Source organism: Onychostoma macrolepis, chromosome 07, assembly GCF_012432095.1.
Source record: "Onychostoma macrolepis isolate SWU-2019 chromosome 07, ASM1243209v1, whole genome shotgun sequence".
NCBI lineage: Eukaryota > Metazoa > Chordata > Actinopteri > Cypriniformes > Cyprinidae > Onychostoma > Onychostoma macrolepis.
Window position 1 is genome coordinate 42,718,237 of NC_081161.1, and position 12,724 is coordinate 42,730,960.

The window sequence follows — 12,724 nt, forward strand, 5'->3', positions numbered from 1 at the left end:
CCTTCCTGGTGTTCAGTTTCTGTTAACAATTAACATGCTTGTGTAGTACCAAATCAAAATGGAAAATTACTTAATATTTGAGTCTGTCAATTATTCTGCTCATTTTTACTGTGTGCATTCTCACTTAAGAAACATTTATTTTTCTTATGAATTGTAACACTGTACATAAAGCTATTGTAATTATATGTTATTGTAATATATTTCAATTGATCATAACATTACATATTATAATGCAATCTTTTTTACATTTACAGATTAAAACTAGCAGCTGTGTAAATCAGCATATGTGCAGTTCTGCTGATCAGCCCATCAATTAGCTGTGCATATCTGGAAACAGTTTTATGTATTTATTTCTACATTTTTAGCTTTCTCTGCTCCAAATGTAGTTTCGCTTAAATCTTAAATCGTTGGGTATATTTGTAGCAATAGCCAAAAATACATTGTATGGGTCAAAATTATCTATATATATATTTTTTTTATGCCAAAAATCATTAGGATATTATGTAAAGATATTATGTTCCATGAAGATATTTTGTAAATTTCCTACCATAACTATATTAAAACTTAATTTTTGATTAGTAATATGCATTGCTAAGAACTTCATTTGGACAACTTTAAAGGTGATTTTCTCAGTATTTAGAGTTTTTTTTTTGCACCCTCAGATTCCAGATTTTCAAATAGCTGTATCTCGGCCAAATATAGTCCTATCCTGACAAACCATACATCAATGGAAAACTTTCATTTTCAACTTATTTATTCAGCTTTCAGATGATGTATACATCTCAATTTCTAAAAATTGACCATTATGACTGGTTTTGTGGTCCAGGGTCACATATGTGTGAATGCAGAATGAAAGGCTTGCATTTAGCAGTGTGCTGTAAACACCACAGGGTTTACAAGTTGGCAAGTGTTTGCAGCTCTTAACATGTTCAGCTGGTTTTTCGCCACATTTGCATTTGTCAGAGCTGGGTAGATTACTCACAAATTGTAATCTGATACTGACTACAAATTACATGACAAAAATTGCAGTTAGTAATGTAATCCATTACATTACACAGGAAATATAATCAGTCTACTTTTTGATTACTTTTAGATTACTTTTGACCTTGTCCCATATTGATATAAAATAAAATATATTCCATTTGTTGTTTTTTGACAAGGTTTCCCAAACTGGTGTTCGTGAAGGAACTGCAGGGTGTTCGTGAGTTTAATGAAAAGCCAATAAATACTTAAATCATAAAAAATGTCAAATTAAAATAAATCATTTTAAAATAACATCAATCAAAATAAAACACTTGTTTAAAAAAAATGAATTATATTAGGTGAAATTATATTAGGTGAAATAAATGCTGTGTAGCACCTGACTAATGACTGGTCTTTGTGTAAACGTCCACAAAACTGGAAGACTTTCTGAGTGTATAGAAGGTTTCAACGGCAACAACATAAACAAACGTTACTGCGCATGCATGCTTTTGTGGCACAAACTTACACATCTACTACTTATGCAAACGTTGATCGCACAACAAACAATACAAAACTATAATGGTATAAGAAACAGAAAAATATTAATTCATTGTTTACCTGGGTCTTTAGTAAGGCAAGGCAAGGCAAGGCAAGGCAAGTTTATTTATATAGCACATTTCATACACAATGGTAATTCAAAGTGCTTTACATAAAAGGAAGTGAAATAGTCATTAAAAATAATAAGAAATTAAAAATAATAAAAACAAAGTGATTTAAAAATTGATTTTAAAAGAATTTAAAACATTTAAGAATAGAAAGTGATTATACATAGTGCAATCAGTTCGGACATAGCACAGTGCTCATTCAATAAATGCACAGCTAAACAGATGAGTTTTGAGTCTGGATTTAAAAGTGGCTAATGTTTTAGCACATCTGATCTCTTCTGGAAGCTGGTTCCAACTGCGGGCGGCATAATAGCTAAAAGCAGACTCCCCTTGTTTTGTGTGAACCCTTGGTATTTCTAACTGACTCGATCCTAATGATCTGAGTGGTCTGTTAGGTTTATATTCAGTGAGCATATCTCCAATGTATTTAGGACCTAGGCCATTTAGAGATTTATAAACGAGTAAAAGTACTTTAAAATCAATCCTAAATGTAACTGGAAGCCAGTGTAAGGACCTGAGGACTGGTGTAATATGCTCAAATTTTCTGGTTCTAGTCAGAATCCTGGCAGCAGCATTCTGGATGAGCTGCAGCTGTCTAATGGTCTTCTTTGGAAGGACGGTGAGGAGACCATTACAATAATCCACCCTGCTGGTGATAAAGGCATGAACCAGTTTCTCCAAGTCTTGACTGGAAACAAAACATCTAATTCTTGCAATGTTTTTGAGATGATAGTATGCTGATTTAGTTACTGCTTTGACATGACTACTAAAACTAAGGTCTATCTCCAGAAACACCCCAAGATTTTTGACTTGGTTTTTAGTTATTTGACCCCTAGAGTCAAGGTATGCATTCACCTTGATAACTTCATCTTTGTTTCCAAATGCAATGACTTCAGTTTTCTCCTTATTTAACTGAAGAAAGTTCTGGGACATCCAACAGTTTATTTCATCAATGCATTGGCAGAGGAAGTCAATGGGGCTGTAGTCATTTGGAGATAAGGCTAGGTAAATCTGGGTATCATCAGCATAGCTGTGATAGGCAATTTGGTTCTTTCTCATTATTTGACTTAGTGGGAGCATATACAGGCTAAACAAGAGCGGTGCAAGAATTGAGCCTTGTGGGACTCCGCATGTCATGGATGTCCACTTAGACTTATGCTCTCCTATACTCACATAATAACCTCTCCCTTCTAAGTATGACCTGAACCATTTGAGTACCATCCCAGAAAGCCTGATCCAGTTTTCCAGTCTCTCTAGAAGTATGTTATGATCAACAGTGTCAAATGCAGCACTAAGATCTAGTAATACCAGAAAAGAAGCGTTAGCGTTAGTTCTGGCAGGTCACGTGAGTCAAGCTTGCATCAGCTGATTCTCAGCTGATCGTATCTACCTATAGGAATACAACACCTATCGCGGCATTCCTATATAAGCTCTCTTCCGTATCAATCAGCAGCTTTTTCCGCTTGCTCAGGAGCAAATCACCCTCCTCCATCCCCAGCTCCTCCTTTCGCAGTCAGGACTTGTCTTCTGATATTCCTTGCTGAATCATACTTAAATACACTTAAATATCATTATGTACATTTAATGATATCTGCTTGTTCTGTTCTGTTTACCCTAGGGGGTTATTATTGTTGCTCTCCCTGCTCATTCATGACAGGCTGCATGGATAGGCAGGGAGTTTTTGCACAGAACAGAACCATACCGCCAAACCAAAACCTTATGCTAAATATCTATCTTTTGACGATAGTGGTCCTGACAGAACTGATATTTTGCCTGAATCAGAATTGAAGCGAATATCATTTATTATCTTAATAAGCGCTGTCTCTGTGCTATGATGTGTTCGGAAACCAGATTGAAAATTGTCCAGGTATCCATTTAAGTTTAAGTAGTTGTTCAGCTGATTAAAAACTACCTTTTACAATAATCTTACCTATGAATGGAAGATTTGATATTGGTCTATAGTTGTTCAACATTGTGTTATCAAGATTGCGCTTTTTCAGAAGGGGCTTAACAACTGCAGTTTTCAGGGAGTTTGGAGTTTTAGTCTATGATTAGCTCACCTCACCTCTTATCTGACGAGTCTTCGGGTTTGAGTCGTTCGTTCATCACGTGACAGCCCCATAACCTCTCGCGATACTTTGTCACACAGTGATCATTCTGCGCAGCGCTGCTTCAAGTCGAACGCTCCTCTAAACCTATGCAGTCAGAGCCGGAAAGAGAATTGATTAGTTCATTTCTCGAGTCTTTCGTTCTTTTGTCACGTGACGTGACTGCATTGAATAGAGAAATTAATTAATTTACAACCTTCCTTACAAATGGGTGCATATTGTTATTATTATTATTATTATTATTATTTACACTGTAAAAAAATAAGTGTAATTTTAACTGTAAAATTTTGTAAAAACGCTACTGAGAAAAACTGTTAATATGTTAACAGTGAGTTCCTGTACTATATACAGGGGAAAACTGTAAAAGATCTAACCAGACATTTCATGTAATTTTACAGTAAAATGCTGTTAATTGTACAGTTTTTAGAAGTAAAAATAACAAATAAATGTATAATTTACAGTCAAAAACTGTAAACTGATATTCCCAGAATTCCCTGCGTGACACTCCACATTTAAAAGTATTTTGTTTAAATAATCATGTTTTTTAATAGTTTTTGTTATCAGTTATGTGCATTTGGGCTTTATGTTACATCTTCTGTTGTTTAATGAAAGTTTATTGCATTATTTAAGTATCATGTGTGTTACCATGATGGTGTTTTGTGTTTACATGAATGACTCTGTGCGCCTTCTATATATTAGTATATACTTCTACTTGTGGCGAAGCTACCTGTGATGAGCTTTGATTCTTAATGTGGCTTTCTCTTTTACCACCTCTTTTTATTATGGTGGTTGTCAGTATGTTAAAATTACAAAACAGATTTTAATAGCAGTGTGTGTTTAATTTAGTGGTTTACATTCAAATTTCCCCATTTGTAAATTACAATTTTACAGTTTTGTTCTGTAAATGTGTTTACAGTTTTTCTGTATTTTTTACAAAATTATTCTGGCAACCACAGCTGCAGAATTATTTTGTAAAAACTACGCAATTTTTTTTACAGTGTACTCTAACAGTTACGAGATGCGTTTCTGGTCTCAAATTGTAGCTTTTTATTTCTTACAGTCTATAAATGTGTGAATTTCTGTCATGATGGTTCTTTTCCATAAGACTGAATGTGGTAACAAAGGTAATAAACTAAAGAGTTGGTTATTATTATTATTATTAAGTCTTTTTTCCCTCAACTTCTGAACTTCTCTCAGGATTATGGACCTGTCTGTGTTGTGTTTTGCTCCCCTTGTGTTCCGTGACCCAGTTTCTCCCCAGTCTGATTTTTTTATTTGTTTTCAGGTGTGTCTCGTCTTCTTCCCTAATTATCCTGTCTTTATAAGCCCCAGTCCTTTCAGTTAGTGTTTGTCGGTCCTTGAATGTCTTCCTTGCATGTGCTCTATGTTCCAATTTGGATTATTAAAGACTCTCGTTTTGTGAATTCCTTGTCTCCTCATTGTTAATTATTTCCCTGTTAAATGACAGGAAATTACTGGCAGCAGGGTTACCATTATTTTCCTGTTATTTTAACAGTTAATTCCTGTTAATGTTTTTTTACAGTGCACTCCCCGTAATGTTTTTCTACAGGAATTTACTGTGAATCACAGAAAAAACAGAAAAACAACTGGCAGCAGTGTTACCATTATTTTCCTGTTAAATCACCATTTATTTTGTTTCCATTAAATATTGTTAATTAGGGTTAGCATAGTAACGTGTACTGATTGTTATAGACATATTCTAGCTTGTGTTAATACAAGAAAAGGCATAATCCTTCAGATAACACTTAAGTGAAAGAAAACTAATAGTTCCGTGTTGAAATTAACTTTTTTTTATTGTAATACAAACACTGAAAGGTAAATACTTACAAATGTAGGCACACATGGATCAGACAAATCACAGAAATATACTGTATATCATGTTCATTGCCGACATCTGTGGTCGCTGGACGGAAAATAACAACTGTGTCTGTCTTAAACTAGCAAAGACACTTGCGTTTGGCTTTGCGCTACGTTGGTGCAAGATAGGGCCCTAAACCTCAACATTTAATGTTCCATGAACTGCTAAAATTCAGTTAAAAAGACTCAAAGGATATACACTGTGACTCCTGGTCACATAAAAATGTTACGCATAGGCTCAGATTAATCACAAACAAATCTCATTTTCTCATGTTCATGGCTTAAAAAGTAACAAATACATTTTTAAACCCAAATACATTTTTCATTATAACAAAATACTGAACTTCATATACATGTAGTGTTACCTAAACCACTAAAATTCAACATGTATGAATACATTCAAACCAATAGTTAACACTTAATGGAACTCTTCATCAATAAAGAGCAATAAACAATAAAAACACTGTCACTGCTTAGACCACGAACCATTTTCTCAAAGCACACAATGAGGATCCTTTGCAAAGTCTTGGGTCTGTATATGAGAGAAAGAGAGAGAGAGAGAGAGAGAGAGAGAGAGAGAGAGAGAGAGAGAGAGATGATTTCCATAATTTAAAATTTTTAATCCAAAATTATATCACATGGCTTGACCTAACAAAAGCTAATTTTAGAAACAGAGCACAAAACAGACAGAATAACATAAAATAATAGAAAGTGTGATGAGTACAATTCATTGAAAGAACAAAAAAAAGAATGGCAAAAGAGCACGGAAGAGGAGTTCAGCATTCTAACTTTGAAAGGCAGTTGAGAATGAACATTAGAATGAATTTCCCCAGCCCCCAGAGTCATTGCTGTTTGAACATATGTGTAATGTATACATCTTACTCACCATTTTCAAATGAAATCCCACTGAAAGTCCATTAACTTGCGCAAGAGGCTGGCGACGTGTGAATTGACAGTTCTTTTTTTTCCCCCTTTGCAGCCTTTGTCCCTTTTTTCATACACCGTGTTCAGAAAGAACAGGGGAGACACACACACACACACGCATTGGGAGCGCAGTTCCTCAACTAAATGTATAGGCCGTCTCGCGTAAAATCCGGAGTGTAGGGTATTAATCTATTTTTTACAGTCTATGGTATTAATAGGCTAATTAAAGGCTATTACACCCACGATAACAAACACATTTGCGCATGCACAGAAAACACCGCAAACTTTATTATTTCTGTCTGTGAATCCGTCGTTGTTTAGCAACCTAAAAAAAAAAAAACGAAATGAAATTGCTAACTTCTCCACTGATAAATAATAACTTTTTTTTTTTTTTTTTACAATAAGCATAAAAGCATTTATCTCCAAACATAGCCTACATATCCGACATCTTTGCTTGAATTTTCGATTTTGCGGTCAAATAACAAAAATTAGGTGTTATTTAACAATGAGGTGTTAAATAACAAAAATGAGGTGTTATTTAACATATATTTCCTAAAATTAACAGTTAGGCGCAGGTATTAAAAATAACAGGTTAATCATGTTGAAATTTGGGTGTAAATTAACAGAAACATTTAACAGTGTGGCTTCCGTGACTCCTTGCTCCCTGTGAAGTGTGACAACTTCAGCCCAGGCACGTCTGACCGATGAAACCGTCTACACAAGCAGTAGGCTATTTTAGAAAGGAAAATGAAGAAGATGAAAAAGAAGAATTTGGGACAAATAGTAAATTATAAATAATTTATTGCTATTGAGTGAATAATATGTAATCATAAAATCAATAAAAGTCTGATTAGGAGTATTTTAAAGTGTAACTAACCTAATTACAAGTACTTAATTTTTGGAATCCGATTACATAATCCAGATCACATGTAATCAGTAACTACCCAGCACTGCATGTTCTATATCCAAAGTTGATGTAGTCCTCTTTGTAGTTCTAGTGTTTTTCTAGCTTGTAATTTTACATTTTTATGACCTATTATTGGCTTTGATCAACATACCCCTTTTGGGAAGGCCTGCTTTACTTAATAAAGTTTTTTGCAAAGACATGCAAATATCCCTGGGATCATTCACTGGAATTTGGGTTTGCTGAAGGAGGACCTGTTGTGCAATTGGTTTTGGTAAGTGTGATGTCAGCGGTAGGGCTCTTTAAAAGAGAAAGTCCTGCCAAAGTATAAACACCATCAACAGACTGACAAGCCAATTTCTTTAAGAAACATCTGCAGATGTAATGCGGTTTTACTGTTTATGCTTATGCATGGATCACTTTCACAACAATGAAATTCACATCAGCAGCCTTTGTTTTTCTGACATGCATGACACTGCTGTTCACAACAGAAGTTAAGTAGAGTCATTTTGTGAATGTGACTGACAATATCCATTGTTTGTGATATTTTTTTTTTTTGGTATTTATTGTTTATTAAGGGTTTCAAAATGGTAGTATGTGTTGAATAAATATTGTAAGAGCTTACAGAGATACTAATACTCTTATTTCTATCTTGTTTCATTAAGCGATCACTGCCAGACTACAGCTACGCTGCCAGTGTGTTAAAACATATTCGGTAAAACCAATTAACCCTAAACTAATACAGAAAGTACAAATGATTCCTGCTGGAGCACAGTGCAAAAACGTGGAGATCATGTAAGTGTGACAGAGATCAATGCAATGCAGAAGTCTGAATGCATAGTGAAGTCAAATTAAAAATGTGACTTGATGACCAGAAATTGCCCAAGAAACTTTTTTTGTCTGACAGTGCCACACTGAAAAATTGTCAGACGTGCCTCAATCCCAAAGATGAATGGGTGAAAAAGATCATCGAAGGATAATTTCCCATCTGTGCTTGCATGCAGAAGTTTATGGTTTTTCTTACTGTATGTTGTAGCACAAATTTTCTTCTGCATATTTCTGCAGACCTGTGAAATGCATTGGTTAAATGCAAATATACTTGTATCACCCTCATTGCAAAACTCTTTGGATGCAGGTGACTTGCTCATTACAGAAGCACATTCTGGCGAAGCAAATTTAAAATTTGCATGGAAGAAAATGTCATTTTGGCTGAAAGCAACATTGCTGACTAACACTTTGGACAATTTTACACAATATGGACAATTTTGAAATGTAGAAAATATATAAAACAAAGTTTTTTGTTGTTGTTTTCTTTAGTTCTTTGTCCACTTCACTAAATATGACCTGTTTTATATATTATATTCAAAATATTTTAAGATTTAAACATTTACAACATGACTGATTTGTTTTATTTTCTAGCTATAATAAATCTGTCACAGGTTGTTGGGGCTAGAAGCGCAACAGAGCACGAAGGAGTCAGGTATTCACTTTTAATAAATCAACACAGCATGAGCAAACACAACCTCTTTAAACAACGTAAGCCAGGACAAAGAAACAGGGAAAAGGCAGGGCTATAAATACCAACCAAACAAAAGGAACTAATGGGATAAATTAACAAGGAACAGGTGATACAAATGATAATCAGGGAACTAAGAAAAACTAGGTCAGGGCAGGTAGAAAAGAAATCACAATGAAAACAAACTCAAACCTAAACAGAACATACACGTGACAAAATCTAAGAAAATTACATTACAAATGAATACAATCCAAAGAAGAAGGAAGGTTATGGGTTTAGTGACATGGGTAAATGATCACACTGTTTATTCTGTGGTAAACTATTGCTTAAACATGAAAAAAAAAAAAAAAATAGTGAGATTATTTGCTATCTGGGTAAATGTCCTATGGTGATTTCATAATACATAATAAATGATGCAAGATGTTTTTTTTTACTTCTACTGGTCTTCTCTCTGAAGTGTTTAATGTATCAAATGCCTTTCTCCTGCATGGGAGTCATAGTAGTGTACCCGTATGAGTAATAAATGCACCTGTGCTGTAACTTGTCATGAGGTTTTTTTAATTTTTTTATTAACTCATTTATCTTCATGCATTATGCCTCTGAACTGATGCTGACTTCTTCCTTCGTGTATATTTTGGCAGATTTATCTTTCCTGATAACATGATTCACTCGACACAGTGTGCTTCTCTCACGTACTGGATAGTAAGACTGCTGCTCTGTTCAGTCTCACAACACGCAGCATTGAATTATTAGACCAATTTTTGAATTTTTCCATAGATTAAGAACTACTTGCAAGACATAGAGCACAATTTCTTAACTCTTGGGTAGTGACCAAAAAATGGATGAAATAATAAAATGCAACTATAGTTGTATATACTGTTTAATGTTTTTCTCAGACGCTTTGGTGCATTTCTCAGATCACAAATGAAATTCTCAAAACTACTTTGTTCAACCTCCACATCATCTAGTCATTTGTCACATCATAAAAGTAGTTTTTCATTATTTTGAACAATCATGCAACTGATTATGTACATTTGTCTGCGGTTTCCTACATTATCAGTTAAAATTTGCATTTTGACATTATCAAAATGTATTATACAGTTCTCTGTGCAATAGTCTTACTCCTCAAAACATCTAGTCATTAGTTCATCGTATATGTCATTAAATACAAAATGGTTGATCTAGTTGTCATAAACTGTCAAGCATATTTTCTACACATTTCTGTTAGACATTTTGTAAATTTGCCATGAATTGTGCAAGTGAATCTTGACTTTCACTAATGAAGAGAATATAGATCAACCAATTATAAACCAGTTTTCTGAAATTGCTCAAAGGTGCATCTCATGATCCCTCAACTGGAAAGCATATAGACAGAGAACAACACAAGAGTTACACATTCTGACAGCGGATGAACATCCAGAAAACGATCAGGGTCAACAGCAGAGAGGAAGAAGAGGAGTAAAGATGAATGGTGGAAGGGTACAGAGGCAAAACAGAGGAAGAGGCAGAAGAGGCCAAGAACAGAGGCGCATATCAGATGAAATAAGGGCCGCTGATGTGCACCATGTTGTCAATCATGGCTTACAATGGCTGAAGGGTGCAGCTAAATATTGGGAGATCCACCATATCCTCAATTATTCAAACATTTTGAAACAGTCTCTTTTAATCAATATCCCACATACAGTAATGTGTAAATTTGTACTTTTGAAAGGATATATGGCATACATAAGAAGCACAGCCTTCTGCATTTCAGTGCAATAACTGTCATTCAAACTGTTGCCATAGTTTACATTATGTAATACTAACAGAGTGCACTATTATATTGACAACATGACTAAGCATTTTGACTATTTTGTTTGTGAACAATGACACAAGGACACTTCATTTTATTATTGGTATTCAGTCAACAGTATTTTGTTGCAAATTCTTTTGTCATTTCTATAAACTATTGTGCGCTGAGAAGTGATGGTGAAACTTATTACAAAGACACAGCAAATAACACATTGAATACTGGAAACACAAGAAACTCACTGTGACATCTGACAATGACCCTCCTCTTGTTCAGGGACTCATTATTCTGCTCTATCAGATTCTTGTGAAACTTGTTCTGTATATGTCCCAGCTGTTTATCATTTTAAGTTAATACAAATATTTGCACATGTTAAGACATTTGCTGTAAATAAAAGCATCTGAATGTGAGAGACTCTTTTTTTCTTCTTCTTTTTTAGCTGAGTTGAGTTTTTGCTCAGTAGCAGTATAAGATAGATAGATAGATAGATAGATAGATAGATAGATAGATAGATAGATAGATAGATAGATAGATAGACAGACAGACTGACAGACAGATAAAACGATAGATAGATAGAATGATAGATAGATAGATAGATAGATAGATAGACAGACAGACAGACAGACAGACAGACAGACAGACAGATAAAATGATAGATAGATAGATAGATAGATAGATAGACAGACAGACAGACAGACAGACAGACAGACAGACAGACAGACAGATAAAATGATAGATAGATAGATAGATAGACAGACAGACAGACAGATAAAACGATAGATAGATAGAATGATAGAACAATAATTAGATAGATAGATAGATAGATAGATAGATAGATAGATAGATAGATAGATAGATAGATAGATAGATAGATAGATAGATAGATAGATAATATTTATCACAGATCAATATGATTAGATAGATAGATATTTTCATGTCATAGATCAATATGATTAAACAGATAGATAGATAGATAGATAGATAGATAGATAGATAGATAGATAGATAGATATTTTTATATATGTCATAGATAGAATGATAGATAGATAAAACGATAGATATTTTTGTCATAGATCAATATGATTAGATAGATAGACAGATAGATAGATAGATATTTTTATATATGTCATAGATCAATGTTTAGATAGATAGATAGATATATAGATAGATATTTTTATATATGTCATAGATCAATATGATTAAATAGATAGATAGAATGAATGATAGATAGAACGATAGATAGATATTTTATGTCATAGATCAATATGATTAGATAGATAGATAGATAGATAGATAGATAGATAGATAGATATAGATAGATAGATAGATATTTTTATATATGTCATAGATTAATATGATTAAACAGATCGATCGATAGATAGATAGATAGATAGATAGATAGATAGATAGATAGATAGATAGATAGATAGATAGATATTTTTATATATGTCATAGATTAATATGATTAAACAGATCGATCGATAGATAGATAGATAGATAGACAGACAGATAGATATTTTTATATATGTCATAGATCAATATGATTAAACAGATATTTTTATATATGTCATAGATCAATATGTTTAAATAGATAGATAGATAGATAGATAGATAGATAGATATTTTTTATATGTCATAGATCAATATGATTAGATAGATAGATAGATAGATAGATAGATAGATAGATAGATAGATATTCAATATTAATATAATAATATATTCTAATTTTTAATTTTATAATGAACAATTAATAGATTTGTTTGGGCTATGAAAGAAATTTTCCACCTGCGGTAAGCAGTCAAATGCAAATCATGCACTTGATGTATAATTTTTTGGTAAAAACAGTCTGGGACTCCAGGGGGATTTTGAACGTGGTAAACCGGGCCGAACATGAGATGTGTCCAGATGACCCACAGCTGATGAACATGTGAACAGATTCAAACCACATATTTACACATGAGCCTTCACACGCACACG